Source organism: Physeter macrocephalus, chromosome 10, assembly GCF_002837175.3.
Source record: "Physeter macrocephalus isolate SW-GA chromosome 10, ASM283717v5, whole genome shotgun sequence".
Classification (NCBI taxonomy): domain Eukaryota; kingdom Metazoa; phylum Chordata; class Mammalia; order Artiodactyla; family Physeteridae; genus Physeter; species Physeter macrocephalus.
The window spans coordinates 87,866,629-87,880,506 of record NC_041223.1 but is presented as its reverse complement, the minus strand read 5'-3'; the positions used below and the strand labels follow the sequence as shown (position 1 = coordinate 87,880,506).

The 13,878-nt window shown below is 42.5% G+C and overlaps 1 long non-coding RNA gene across 3 annotated transcripts in view; it reads left to right on the top strand.

Annotated features, from left to right (window-relative positions):
- The window catches only part of LOC129392481 (uncharacterized), a 460,125-nt gene that overhangs the window by 61,812 nt on the left and 384,435 nt on the right, over positions 1 to 13,878 (top strand). For all 3 annotated transcript variants that reach the window (XR_008618434.1, XR_008618433.1, XR_008618432.1), the window contains exon 3: positions 4,000 to 4,091. This is a non-coding gene — a long non-coding RNA (uncharacterized lncRNA). The remainder of the gene's footprint in view (positions 1 to 3,999; positions 4,092 to 13,878) is intronic.

Sequence of the window (13,878 nt, the reverse complement as noted above, 5' to 3'; positions counted from 1 at the left end):
GGCTCCGGACGCGCAGGCTCCACGGCATGTGGGATCTTCCCGGACCGGGGCACGAACCCGTGTCCGCTGCATTGGCAGGCGGGCCCTCAACCACTGCGCCACCAGGGAAGCCCCCATTCAATCCATCTTTACAGACTATGAGGTTTATTCTTTGATTAATGCATTAATAGAAGTGAAAAAACTCAAAGTATTCATGAACAATGTATATATTTAAGTGGATTTTTTGGGGTGCATAACTAGATGAATTTAGCATTGATTTACTCTATAATCTTCTGTTTATTAGTATTGGAAATTCACTACAGATAAAGGACATATTTTAAGGAATCAGGCTATGTCTTAAATCCCAAAGCTGGAAGTCTTTCCAGCCTGTATAGACTGGATCCAGGAACTGGAAAGTGAGAGAAAGAGACTGCTTTTGGTTCTTCTAGCCCAGTCTTCTGCCTCTGCTGTTCTTTCTATATATACCCTAACTTTTCTGTCTTCCGTAGTCCTAGTTCAAGTGCCCAGTGGAGACTGATAATCATCAACCATCTTTCAATGCCAAATTCAAACTCCCAGGAGAGAAAATGACTGGCCCAGCTTAAGTGGGTTTCCAAACAATGGCAGTAGTTTCTCTGCAGAAAATGATCAAAACCCAAAGTCAAAGAGTATGAACATGGCTGGGTGGTTTACCCCTTTCCATAGGAAAAGAGAGGTTTTCATAGTGGACATAAGGATCGGGTAAATGCTCCAAACATGGCCACTACAAGCATGAAAGCAATTATCTTTTGCTTTATGACGTGTAGGGTGTTGTATCACCACAAATTTCTCACCACAGTTGCCTCCAGATTTGAATTTATTCATTATTTTCATAATATCAGAACTGGAAAAATATATTTTTGAAAAAAAAGATTCTTTGAGAGGAGAACATATTAAAGCCATTGTTGCAGAATGTGGGTGATCAGTCTGTGTGAAACAGGTTCTGGTTAAATTGTAGTGTGGCTGTATACAAGGAGACTGGTTATCTTTATGTGGCCTCTACAGGGCTCTGAAAGCAGTGGGCTGGATAGATCGGAAAGCGGTGAGATGAGAGGCAGGGAAGCCTTAAATTGCATAATCCAGAACAAAAAAAATGAAGTACAGGAATAAGCCAGAGAAGCGGGGAATGGAGGATAGGGGACTAAAATGATGGTAGTAAAGAGGCAACTGATAGGAGATAGTGCTTATTGGTTTGGGCAGTAAGGAAAATGTAGAAAGTAAGAAGAGGCCATGTTTTTGACTTGGGCAAATGAGTGGATGGTGGTGTCATTTGTTGAGATATAGAAAGTAGGAGGGGAGGAGGTAGGTTTTGGGGGAACAATGAATTTAGTTTTAGACATTTTCAGTTGTAGATTCCTGAAGAGAATCTAGGTTCCAACTATGTAGTTAGGAATATATATTTATAGCTCAGGAGAAAAATGTTCTACCAGAAACAGAATTAGAATAAGATATATGTATTTTTATTTCTAAGAATATTTGGAATACCCTATTTTCTAAGTGTCCTTAATTTAAAAATTGGTTAGTTATAGATTTAAGCAATGACATGTTGTCAATAGCATTACTATTTTCACAAAACTTTTATTGAGGTATAGCATATACTCAGAAAAATTTCAGTGGATTTTCAAAAATTTATACAACCATGTAACCAGAACTCAGATCAAGAGACAGAACATTGTCACTACCCTGCCCCCCAGAAGACCGTGCCTCCCCCTTCCAGACGTGATATCTCCCTAAAGAGTAACCACCATTCAAGATTAGTTTGGTCTGTTTCGGATTTTTTTTTTTTTTTTTTTTTTGCGGTACACGGGCCTCTCACCGTTGTGGCCTCTCCCGTTGCGGAGCACAGGCTCCGGACGCGCAGGCTCAGCGGCCATGGCTCACGGGCCCAGCTGCTCCGCGGCAAAAAGGTTATTTACCCCAAAGAATATGCCAAGTAGGACCCAGAAACTTTAATTGCCAATTTTTAAATTTCTTTCTTTTTTTTTTGTGGTACACGGGCCTCTCATCGTTGTGGCCTCTCCCGTTGCGGAGCACAGGCTCCGGACGCGCAGGCTCAGCGGCCATGGCTCACGGTCCCAGCCTCTCCGCGGCATGTGGGATCCTCCCAGACCGGGGCACGAACCCGCGTCCCCTGCATCGGCAGGCGGACTCTCAACCACTGCGCCACCAGGGAAGCCCTGAATTTTAATAAATAGAAACATAGTATGTGCCCTCTCATGTCTGGTTTCTTTTGTCCAACCTGATGTTTTTGAGAGTCAGCCATGTTGTTGCATGTAGCTGAAGTTGTTCATTCTCATGGCTATAAAATGTTCCAAATAAAGTTGTGACTATACCCAGTTTATTTATCCATTCTACAGGTGATAGACAATTGGATGAAGCAGCATTACTTTTAGGGGGGTAGGTTTTAGGGAGATAGGGAGATAAGTTGAAGCTACCATACTAACTTTTTTTTTTTTTTTTTTTTTTTTTATGGTACGCGGGCCTCTCACTGTTGTGGCCTCTCCCGTTGCGGAGCACAGGCTCCGGACGCGCAGGCCCAGCGGCCACGGCTCACGGGCCCAGCCGCTCAGCGGCACGTGGGATCCTCCCAGACCGGGGCACGAACCCGCGTCCACCGCATCAGCAGGCGGACTCTCAACCACTGCGCCACCAGGGAAGCCCCATACTAACATTTTTGAGTGAAAAATGGTAAATGGTGGGCTCTGAGTGTCTTCGGAGTCACTGGAGAAGGGGACTGGACTTCTGCAAGCACGGAGGGTGATAGGTCAACCAGGACATGAAAGCAAAGCTGACTGAGAAGGATTTAAAGCCTGGCAACACTCTGGTTACAGTAGTTTACATTTCTGAAATCAATGCCAAGGGGTAAAAAGTCTATCAATAGATTTTCTCTGTCTCGAAACAGTAAATAAGCAAACCACAAATAAAAAAGTGTGAAGAGGCTCTGTTCTCTTGTCATTTGGGACTCAATATTCCCCATGACTGCATAAAAATGAATTCATTTTGAAAAATAATTTTAAAAAATCCATCTGCTAGGTCTGGTGATAGACATCAGGAGGCCTAAGACAATGATAGTTTGGAATTAAAATAACTTTGGATGTCTCCTTACTATTGGTTATAAAATCATTAAAGGCCTGAAGGGATCACTTAAGCACTTCAGTTTTACTACATTGCATTTTGTGGGGGATGTCATAAGCTATAACTGTAATTGTGGATTGAGAAGTTGTAAAGGACTTGAATATCCCTCACACATGTAAAGATGTAAAGCACTAAAGTCAACTTCTCTGGAGAGACCTCCCACAAAAAACCCCAAACCCTAGAAAGGATATGCCCATCTTTGTCAATCATGTCTCCTGCAGGTATCCGTTGCTCTATTTACTGGTTGATGCCATGAATTGATTCAGGTCTGCCTGAGTTCTTGAACCATTCCTTTCCAAGGCAAGATGTGTAGCCACAGTTCCAGTTTACCATCTGGTTGGGCCTGGAAGGAGAGTCTTGTGTTCTGATGAAAATGTTTTCACTGCCCCAGCGATGATCATGGTTACCTCTGTAGATTTTGAGTCCAACATTCCCAGCCATCTGTGTCTTTCTTCCCTCTTGGCATAGTGTTTGTAGGGCTAGGTAACAGTCTAGTTCAACATTACAATAGAAGCTTTGCCTGAGAATCTGGTAGTCTGTCTGGTTCTTTCCCAACATACACAATGGCCAGCATCATGCTGAGAGTAGACAAATTGCCTGGATCCCTGAAGCTACTATCCACATAACTGACTACTAGAGGGCTGGGACTGGAGTGAATGAGTGAGGTACTTGCTTCAGATGGCAAATCTAAAGAGGCATCAAAAAGTTCAGATATCAAGATAAACAGTATTTTAATGCAATATTTGAATGATCAAAATTAAAATTTTAAACATCCATAATGAACAAAATATTAAAATTTTAAATAATGACAGGATCATTATTACTGATTTTTATCTTTTGCCTTAGGCTCCAGTTGGCCTTGATGGGGTACTGTTCAACGGTGTGAATTTCCCTTCCGTGAGGTTCCATCTGTCAGACTGAACTCTGCCTGCTTGGAGGTAAGAAATGTCCTAAATATCCCTTTTGGGGGATTAATTTCTTTTATTTTTGTTTACTTATTTTTATTAATGTAGAGTTGACATACAATATTATGTTAATTTCAGGTGTATAACATATTGATCTGACATTTAAATACATTGTGAAATGATCACAACAAGTCTAGTAACAATCTATCCCCATGCAAAGTTATTACAATATTATTGACCATTTTTCTTATGCTGTATATTATATCCCTGTGACTTATTTATTTATTGTATTAATTGGAAGTTTGTAGCTCTTACTCCCTTTCACCTATTTCACCTAACTCCCACCCCTCTGGCAACCATCAGTTATTCTTTGTATCTGTGAGTCTGTTTCTGTTTTATTTAGTTTTGTTCGTTTTGTTTTTTAGATTCCACATATACATGAAATCATACTATACTTTCTCTGACTTACTTCACTTGGCATAATACCCTCTAGATCCAGCCATGTTGTCACAACGGCAAGATTTCATTCTATTTTATGGCTGAGTAACATTCCATTGTATATATATGCCACATCTTCTTTATCCATTCGTCTATTGATGGTTGCTCCCATATCTTGGCTATTTTAAATAATGCTGCAATGAACACAGGGATGCATATATTTTTTCAAATAAGTGTTTTTATTTTCTTCAGGTAAATACCCAGAAGTGGAATTGCTGGATTATATGGTAGTTGTATTTTAATTTTTTGAGAACCCTCCATACTGTTTTTCATAGTGGGTGCTGCAGTTTACAGTATCACCAACAGTACCTGAGGGTTTAGTGGTGCTGAACTCTTTTAGCTCTTTCTTTTCTGAAAAACTCTTTATCTCTCCTTCAGTACTGAATGATAACCTTGCCAGGTAGAGTATTCTTTGTTGTAACTTTTTTCCTTTCAGCACTTTGAATATATAGTGCCACTTCCTACTGGCCTGCTAAGTTTCTGCTGAAAAGGCAGCTGATAGTATTATGGGAGTTCCCTTGTACATAACTAGTTGCTTTTCTCTTGCTGCATTTAAGATCCTCTCTCTTTACATTTTGACGTTTTAATTGTAATGTGTTTTGTTGTGGATTTCTTTGAGTTCATCTTGTTTGATACTCACTGTGCTTCCTGGACACGGAGGTCTGTTTCTTTCCCCAGGTTAGGGAAGTTTTCAGCTATTACTTCTTCGCTTAAGTTCTCTGCCTTTTTCTCTCTCTCTTCTCCTTCTGGGACCCCTACAATCAAATATTAGTATGCTTGATTTTGTCTTACAGGTTTCTTAAACTATCATCATTTAAAAAGCTTCTTTTTTCTGTTCGACTTGGGTGATTTTTGGTACTCTGTCATCTGGATTGTTGGTCCATTCTTCTGTATCATCCAATCCATGGCTGATACTCTCTAGTATATTTGTCATTTCAGTTATTGTATTCTTCAGCTCTGACTGGTTCTTTTTTATATTTTCTAACTCTTGAAGTTCAAACTGTGTTCATCCAGTCTTCTGAGTTCGGTGAGCATCTTTAGGATCATTACCTTGAACTCTTTTTTTTTTTTTTTTTTGTGGTACGCGGGCCTCTCACTGCTGTGGCCTCTCCCGTTGCGGAGCACAGGCTCCGGACGCGCAGGCGCAGCGGCCATGGCTCACGGGCCCAGCCGCTCCACGGCATGTGGGATCCTCCCGGACCGGGGCGCGAACCCGTGTCCCCTGCATCGGCAGGCAGACTCTCAACCACTGTGCCACCAGGGAAGCCCTACCTTGAACTCTTTATCAGGGTTTTCTTATCTTCATTTTGTTTGGCTCTTTTTTTAAGGTTTTGTCTTGTCCCTATATTTGAAGCATATTCCTCTGTGTCCTCATTTTTCCTAATTCTCTGTGTTTATTTCCATGTATTAGGTAGGTCCTTGATGTCTCCTGATCTTGGAGACGTGGCCCTACGTAGGAGAGGTTCTGTGCAGCCCAGCAGCACGCTTCTCTCTGACCATCAGAGCTGGAAGCTCCCGGGGTGCCCTCCACATGGGCTGTGTGTGCCCGTCTGTTGTGGTTAGACCAAGCACTGAGAGCACACTGCTAGGTGGGACTGGCCCCTGGCCCACCTGACTGCAGGCCCCCGCCTTGTGTGGTTGCTGCACGAGCCAGGACCCCTGGCATCACTGGCTGTGAGGCCCAGCTGTGTGTGACTCCTGCGGGGCTGCTGGTGGGCAGGTCAGGCCCTCAGCACAGCTGGTTGCGAGGCCTGGCCGCTTGCTACTGCTGCGGTGCTCTGCTGGGTGAGGCAGGCTCCCCACACAGCTGTGTGTGAGGCCCGGTGGTGTGTGACTGATGCAGGTGTGCTGTTCGGTGGAGCAAGTCCCTGGCACTAATAGGCTAGAGGGAGGAATCCAGAACGGTGCCTTCCAGTGCTGGTGTCAGCATGGTAGAACAAGATCACAAAACCAGCTGCCGCCAGCTTCTCAGTCCCCAAGGGGAGTCCCAGCTGCCTCCTGCCTCTCCAGGGGGCTCTCCAGGATTGGCAAGTGGGGCTGACCCTGGCGCCTTTCAAACTGCTCCTTCTGCATTGGCACTCAGAGTGTGTGAGATTTTGTATGCACCCTTTAAGAGCAGAGTCTCAGCTTCCTACAGCCCTCTGGGTCTCCCTAATGTAAACTCAGCTGGTTTTCAAAGTCAGGTATTTTGGAGCTTGAATTCTTGGTGCAGGACCCTTGGGCTGGGAAGCCCAACCTGGGGCTCAGATCCCTCACTCCCCAGGGAGGGCCTCTGCAGTTGTGATATCCCTCCCCCTTGTGGGTCAACAACCCAGGGGTGTGGGTCCTGACTGGACCCTGTCTCCGCCCCTCCTACCCATCTCATTGTGGCTTCTTCTTTATATCTTTAGTTGTAGAAATCTTTTCTTCTAGTCTTCAAGTCGTTCGCAGAAATGGTTGCCCTGTAAGTAGGTGTAATTTTGGCGTGTCTCTGGGAAGAAGTGAGCTCAGGGTCTCTCTAACTCTGCCATCTTTGGGGATTAATTTCTGATTCAACGAATACTAGTTGAGCATCTGATATGTGCAAAGCATGATGCTACGTTATGTAAAGAGCTAAGAAAAATCTGTAAGTCGTGGTTCTTGCCTGTAATTGCTCATAATCTAGCAGAAGAGATATGTATTATAGACAGGATCCAAAGTCTTACACACCATGTGAAAAGTACAGAAGCAATGCTATAGTTCAGAGAGTGGAGAGTACACTTTGAGCTGGGACAATCAGGGAAAGCTTTTTAGAAAAGGTATCATTTCTAGGGACTATGAAGATATGGTGAAGTTTGGACATACAAAGCTAAGGGCAGCAGATATTTCTGTGGAGAAAAATACAGCTGGGAATACTTAAGGTATACTCAGAAGTGGTGAGAAGCTCAGTTGGTTGGAGTTGTGGCCTTGGAAAAGGAGATCAAGCTCAGGAGGTGAAATGACACAGTTATCTGGGACTTTGACTGGCTTTAGCTTTTAGAATTACACACGCACATTTTTGAAGGCTGGCATTACCTCCTGATACGACATGTCTTAGTCTGTTTGGGCTGCTATAGACTGGGTGGTTTATAAACAAAAATTTCTTTCTCACTATTCTGGAGGCTGGGAGTCCCAAAGCAGGTTCTGGTGAGGACTCTCTTCTGATTTGCAGACTGCTGACTTCTCGTCGCATCCTCACATCAAGGAAGGAGGAGTGAGCTAACTCTCTGGGTTCTTCTTTTAAGGACAATAATCCCACTCATGAGGGCTCCACCCTAATGACCTAATTATGTCCCAAAGGCCCCACCTCCAAATACGTTGGGGATTAGATTTTAAGATATGAATCTGGGGAGGGGACACAAACATTCAGCCCATAATGGGACACTTTGTTCTTTAAGATTTTGAGACTAAATAGCACAGCTACCAATTAGACAAATGGTAGATACAAATGAGTGTTATAAAGATCAATTAAATCATGTGTTATATCAATGTCTCAATGGTTCAAATAGCTATTAGAAGTAAAAGCAGTGCTAAACAAGATGATAGAATGAAGAATTAGCCCAAAGTCCCTTTGGGGTCTCTGGCAGTCCCTAGCTGATGTGGAGATCAAAGAAGTGGATGCACAGCATTATAAGCCCCATAATGTCTCAGTGTAAAAACCAGGATTCCCTATTCTGTTCTTTATTTGCACTTTGATACCATTAGCCATATGGATATATCTTTGTTTAAATGCTGGCTAATAGGTTCTGACTAAAGCTAGGGACTGTAAGCCTCTAATTAGCAAGCTTAGTGAAAAAGCATTTTCTGGTATAATGCTTATTTGCTCAAATGCTTCATTTTTTAAAAATAAATTTATTTATTTTATTTATATTTATTTTTGGCTATGTGGTGTCTTCATTGCTGTGCGTGGGCTTTCTCTAGTTGCGGTGAGCGGGGGCTACTCTTCGTTGCGGTGCGTGGGCTTCTCATTGCGGTGGCTTCTCTTGTTGCGGACCATGGGCTCTAGGCGTGCGGGCTCAGTAGTTGTGGCGCACAGGCTTAGTTGCTCCGCGGCATGTGGGATCTTCCTGGACCAGGGCTCGAACCTGTGTCCCGTGCATTGGCAGGCGGATTCTTAACCACTGCGCCACCAGGGAAACCCTCAAATGCTTCATTTTTAAGCAGTACAGCAATTGGAATCTCCTGTGATAAAACTGAAGTCTGAGCATATTCTTTTCTTTTTTTTTTTTTTTTTTTTTTTTGCGGTACACGCGCCTCTCACTGTTGTGGCCTCTCCCGTTGCGGAGCTCAGGCTCAGCGGCCATGGCTCACGGGCCCAGCCGCTCCACGGCATGTGGGATCTTCCCAGACCGGGGCACGAACCCGTGCCCCCTGCATCGGCAGGCGGACTCTCAACCACTGCGCCACCAGGGAAGCCCCTGAGCATATTCTTTAAAACTATTGAAAATAAATCCAGATCCAGTTTTAGGAAAGGAAACTGGTTGTCAGATTTAAATCTGTGCTGTATCTTGTGGCTCTCCTGTTGTTTTTCCTGTAACCATAAAAAATGCCTTCCTATATATTATTTCCCAAAACCTCTTGTAACACTCAGACTCCCAAAATATAACACTATCATCTGGGTAGGTCTTTTTATCAATATTTAAGCTCTACTCATTAATTTATGTAAAACAGTGTTCAACCTTGGGTTGGTATCCCAGCTGTAGCTTTTAAACATATATGTTAAAAAATCTTTTTATTTGAAAGAAGCATTGTCAGACTCTGCTGGCTTCTCAATCCCTTGGTTAAGAATTTGTAAAATCACTGCTTCTAGCAAGAGTTTTTTTTTTTTGTCTTAAGTTTAGTGTTGTGTTTTTGTTTCTGGATATTTGGCTCCGGATATTCCACCTGCCAACACTCCTTAAGAAGAAAACAGAAGGAGAGCAGTGAATGTGAGCTGCACACAGGGCAGCTGGCAGTGCGGGTCTGCCCCCAGCCCCACGCAGAAGCCAACAAGACCTTTCTCCCTGGGTTATGAGTTCCTCAGTGTGAGTCAGCTCTCCTGAGTGCCCTTAGGGACAGACTCGTTACATGAAAGGGGATTTCACACAGAAGTCACCTTGTAGGCCAGTAAACAGAGAAACTTGGAAGCATTATTTTCCTTTCTCAGCTAGCTCTTCAGAAGATAACTTCACAGTTAGGAAGGAAACTTTATTATCAGTTTAAACAAAGTCATCCTTTTCTATCTTATTCTCTTACACATTCTTCATTTCCCACTACCTCTGGAGAAAGAAAACGCCGCAGAATACATGAGGAAATAATTTTTTATATTGATAATTTCATTCCAAATACGGAAAAGAAAAGTTGGACGTGAAAACAGCACTGCCCATCCAAAAGTACCTCTAAGTCCCCATTGGCAGGTTGCTAGGCCCCTAGGCCCCGGGCTGGGAAGCAGGAGAACTGTGAATATTTCTCTTTTGTCAGGTGGTTTAATGTTGAGCTTTGTCCGGAGGAGGTGCAGGAGGGGCACAGGAGGAGGAAGTGTGCTCCTCTTGCCGGGCTTCTGCGGGGCAAAGGGGTCCGCCAGCCCCTTGTTCCTGCAGTGTGGGTGGCTTCTCCCGACCTGGTTCTGAAAGTGCGGACGGCGTCTGCAGCATGCAGCTTCTCCAGACAATCCCGCAGCACCAGTAGCTTCTGCAGTACCCGTTGCCAGGCTCCTGTAGTATGTGGCTTCTCTGGTGCCTGGCTCTCACGGTGCACCACTTCTTTGGCACGTGGCTTTTGTAATACCTGTTGATCGGCAGCACCCAGTGGCCAGCAACTTCCCCTGAGTACTCTTTGGGTGTCTTCTCAGTGTAATGCCACCAACAAGACATCTCCCCCGTTGAATGGCTTCTCCTGGCGCTCTCTCTGGAAGCTTTGCGGTGAGTTTGCAGGCGTAGCACCTCCCTGTGGATAGTCTTCCCAGAGGGCGGGTTTTCAGCAGGTTTCGCTAGTGTTACTTCTCAGTGACTTCAACATCCCACGAGCCGTGCTCACGTTATGTCTTTTCCAGCGAGGTGTGGATTTTAGTTCCGGTGCAGGGCAGGGAGGGTGCCTCTTTCTACCTCAGCCCTAAGGGTAGGGCCTGCTCTTTATAACTGCTATTCCTGTTTTCTTTAGAGTTGGCTTTACTTCTTACTTGCCAATTCCTTATTACCTCAATCTCCTGTTATATTCATAATTCCCTGTATGAAACTTTCTGTGATCAAATTGTTGCATGGATTCTGTCTCTTGATGGACTCTGACCGATGCATTTACTAAGATAAATCTTGGCGGTGATCATTTTGTGTTATTTTTTCCAGAGACGTGATGTGCTTTTTCGGTTTGTAGATTCAAGGCTTATTTTATTTCTGCAAAGCTTTTTTGAATGATACTTTAATATTTTCCTATTCTCTCAGGAATATCTATTATATGTATGCTGAATTTCCTTTGCCTTTCATAGCTCTCGTTTTCCCTCTGATCTTTAATCATTTTCACTTAAGTTTTTTAAAAACGTGTATTCTTTCAATCCTGCTGTCTATGTGCCTGCATTTTTTTCATGACTCCTGTGGAAGGGCTTTATTTTTTCTTTCACTTTTTTTTTGTGCTTTTGCAAACTTATCTTTCACTAATTTTGCTGTTTCACTGTATCTTCCTTGATCTTGCATCCTTCTGTTTTGAAGCCCTACTTTATACAGGCATTTGTTTTACTAAGTGTTTTATATCTATGGCTTATATTTGGTTACATTTTTCATGCATTCACTGGCAACATTAATATGAATATTCTTTATCTGTCATGTTTTTCATGCTTCTTTCCTCTATTTTTCTATTATATACTTATATGAATCTCATGCTGATTCTCATTTAATTTTTACACACCTTTAGATGAATTGAATTTTCCCCAGACCAGGATGTTCTACTTAATTTCCTGATAAAACAAGTTTGAGTGTATATGCCTTCTATAAACCTTTATTTTACTTCAGCCAACAGAGCCAAGTAACTTCAGATATGCGCATGATATAGAATATATGTCTTCTACCCTGCCTTGTCATGAGGCTGCTTTGTATGAGTATGTGATTCCTCAGTCATCACTCTCTGTTGCTCTTCTCTGGGTGTGCCACTAACTTTGAACTGCTAAGATTTTTCAACTGTCTGAAATTTACAGGCATAAAAGTACTTTCTTGAAAGCTTCCCACATTCCAATTTACCTTGTGCTGAACTTAGCAGCCATTTCTCATATTGGAGATGGAGATGGAGTTTGCATTCTTGGAATGACTTCCAATGGTAAACAGGTCTGTCTTTATGCTGATACTTTAATACTAAAGATTTAATGGGATTTATAAACTAAGAACTTTATGAAGACAACCAAAGTTTGTTGTCTTACATTTAGTCTCTGGAATAAGCAAAAATATTAATTTGAGCTAATTAACATGCATTAATTTAAAAAATACAAATATTATTCAGTTGTGTTATCATCTTTCAGTTCATTCTAGATAGATGTGACCCAAGGAACAGTCTCTGTTCTGATCTGTTGTCCACATGTTACTGAACCAAACCTGGGTCCACTTGCCCTCAGGCAGTAAGGCCAATCTACTGAACTGGGTTGTGGTGAAGGAAAGTACAGCATTTATTGTAAGGCACCAGACAAGGAGTCCGGGACAGTTAGTGCTAAAAAAGCCCAAACTCCCCTATAGGTTTCAGCAAAGCATTTTTATTTATTTATTTAATTTTTATTGGAGTAGAGTTGCTTTACAATGTTTCGTTAGTTTCTGCCGTACAGCAAAGTGAATCAGCTGTACGTATACATATATCACCTCTATTTTGGATTTCCTTCCCATTTAGGTCACCACAGAGCACTGAGTAGAGTTTCCTGTGCTATACAATATGTTCTCATTAGTTATCTATTTTATACATAGTAGTGTACATATGTCAGTCCCAATGTCCCAATTCATCACACCACCACCTCCCCCCTTGGTGTCCATATGTTTGTTCTCTACGTCTGTGTCTCTATTTCTCCTTTGCAAATAAGTTTATCTGTATCATTTTTCTAGATTCCACATATAAGCGATATTATATGATATTTAATTTTCACTTTCTGATTTACTTCACTCTTATGACAGTCTCTAGGTCCATCCATGTCTCTGCAAATGGCACAATTTCATTCCTTTTTATGGCTGAGTAATATTCCGTTGTATATATGTACCACATCTTCTTTATCCATTCTTCTGTTGATGGACATTTTGGTTGCTTCCATGTCCTGGCTCTTGTAAATAGTGCTGCAACGAATGCTGGAGAGGGTGTGGAGAAAAGGGAACCCTTTTACACTGTTGGTGGGAATATAAATTGATACAGCCACTATGGAGAAGAGCATGGATGTTCCTTAAAAAACTAAAGATAAAGTAAAGCATGTTTAAAGGCCAGGTGAGGTGCAGGAGTTGCAGGGTATGTGGTCAGCTCATGCACAATTCTCTGATTGGTTGATGGTGAGGTAACAGGGAGGTGTCACATTATCAGTCCTTAGGCTCCAGTAGGTCTGGGGGCTATGAGCTCACGGTCATCAAGTAGTTAACAGCTTCCATTTGGTGGGTGTTTTAGCACCTTTTAAAAAAACTTAGGAAATGTGTATTGGATACTGTTATCTGGGTACTTCAGAGAGACGCTAAAGCAGAGTATATGGGCAAGGCGTTTGTCCTGGGAAGGCCCTATAGGGTCCTGCTTGGTTACACACATCTTGTGTTGTCTCAGTTATTCTGATATCCTCTGTGTATTCCATAAAAGTTTGCTCTGTGATGCTTGCACTGAGTTTTTGTTCTCTCATTTTAAATTCCTTACTGTTTGCAGTCATCCCTTAGACTATGATTCTGTCAATGATCAAAATTCATGTTAAAAAAAGGCTTTGCTTCTTTTTGACATGGTCTGAGAATTTCAGGCAGTTAAATTCCCTGTTAGTGTAGAAATAGATTTTACGGCTTGCTTGGCCCTTCAGTTTTCTCTGTAGCCCAAGATTTATTGTAACAGAGAACCAGCCTGACTCCATATTGGATCTATTCCTTTAGCTCTAACCCTTGTGCTCTGTTGCCTGTGCTTAGTCATGCTGGCTCTGCACCTTTTGTAAAAGAACGTTGACTATAACCTGAAATATACGTAATAGCACTTTCTCAAGGCTCTGCCTCCCAGGCTTGACCTCTAATGGTATAACACTTATAACAGAGAATAACATTTGTCTTGTTGGAGGTTTATAGGAGCATCACGATCAGACCTAGTGGACAGCTGCAAGAACAAAGAATTATCACATACCTTCTTGGCTGGCATGAAGAAGTTTGTAATA